This window comes from Nelumbo lutea, chromosome 1 (genome assembly GCF_056320005.1).
Source record: "Nelumbo lutea isolate HS-2025 chromosome 1, American lotus-T2T, whole genome shotgun sequence".
NCBI classification, from domain to species: domain Eukaryota; kingdom Viridiplantae; phylum Streptophyta; class Magnoliopsida; order Proteales; family Nelumbonaceae; genus Nelumbo; species Nelumbo lutea.
The window spans coordinates 171,518,909-171,520,386 of record NC_142684.1 but is presented as its reverse complement, the minus strand read 5'-3'; the positions used below and the strand labels follow the sequence as shown (position 1 = coordinate 171,520,386).

At 33.2% G+C, this 1,478-nt stretch overlaps 1 long non-coding RNA gene across 1 annotated transcript; it reads right to left on the bottom strand.

Annotated features, from left to right (window-relative positions):
* Positions 1 to 696: 696 nt before the first annotated feature.
* LOC148879179 (uncharacterized) lies at positions 697 to 1,237 on the bottom strand. The gene is made up of 2 exons (XR_016103138.1): positions 1,136 to 1,237; positions 697 to 930 (listed from the first exon to the last, which is right to left on the bottom strand). It is a non-coding gene; the product is annotated as an uncharacterized LOC148879179 (long non-coding RNA).
* Between the last annotated feature and the right edge of the window lie 241 nt (positions 1,238 to 1,478).

The following is a 1,478-nucleotide window of genomic DNA, read 5'->3' as shown; positions in this document are numbered from 1 at the left end:
ATTAGAAAAAAAGTTTATAATTTTCTAGTGTGCGACAAATTTAAAACTAGGTTTTGTAAGAGAAAAATTAATTTTTCAATCAAGTGTGCAGGTGCAATTTCTCATGTAATTGACCAATCAAACCCATTGGATTTTAATTAAAATCCAACATGACATCTTTTAGGATGCTGTAATTTGACTTATTTTTTGGTGAAAAAAAAGTTAAAGAAATTGTCGTTTACAAATATAAATATGACAAGCTAGATAAACAATTAATAGGGCCCAACTAGTTGTATTAGAATCATATACACAGGAGTGTTTATGGTCCAGTTTGGGTTAATTTGAAGATTATCTCAAACCAAACCAATAAATTAGGGTATAAGAAAAATTCAAATCAAATCAAACTATTCTATTTAGAATTAATTAGCCCAATTAAAAAGCTTATAACATACATAAATAACAAATATAATTCAAATATTTGGTTAAAACCATCTATTATAACATAGTACCATTGGAAAACTGTTTAATGGTGGGTTCTGATGAATCTGATCCATTGAAAGGATATGCTACATGAAATGAACTTGCTATCCCATTGAGAGGTGTAACATAGCAAACCCAAGAACTAGTAGCATAATAAAAATTTGACATACAAGAAATTAAGAGATAAATTATGATGAAGAACCAAGCCTAAGAGGCAACTCTGAGAGAGAGAGAAATTAGAACTGAATGGAAGTTTATTTATTAGTATAACTCCAAGGGTGTTACATTAGAGATGATGATGAAATCAACAAGGATATTGGCACTGACACGCCTGGAAGGGATAAATGAAGGAATAGCATCTTCCCCGGCCATTCGGGTGCTTCATTTGGCATTGATATTGACAAGTTGGATCATTTGCGCACGGCCCCCACGAATCCCAGCATAATTTTGCCTCCACTTTTATTTCTCCCACTGCAATTAGTCACAGTACATAATGCATCCATTAATAATTAATTAAATTCTTCATTATATAATTAACCACTCTTAGCTCGCTATTTAATTAATTGCTCTTATACCCTCTCTCTCTCTCTTCTCTCTCTCTATATATATCCTATATATGTGATATATACAAATACAAGAAATAGATGTTGATACATAAGGAATTCTAATTACAGACCTGAGACAAGCAGAAGGAAGACCAAGAGGAAGCCAAAGGTTGGTGAAAGCTTTGCCATATATCTTGACAAGGGGGGAATAATGCCGAACCCCATTATATTTCAGGATTTTATAGTATCAATATCGCACTAGACTGATAAGTAGTAGTCGTAAAGCTTTCTGTCCAAGTGTCAAGATCACACTGATTGTGTATCCATTTTGAGGGCTCTCCAAAGGTTTAACTGGTAAGTGTTGAAGCTTTCGGTACAGATGCCAAAATCACAAACTGACTATTTACCCATTTTGAGAGCTCTCCACAGATTTCAGTCTATTACATACTTTTCTTTTTCCTACCAACAAGAAGA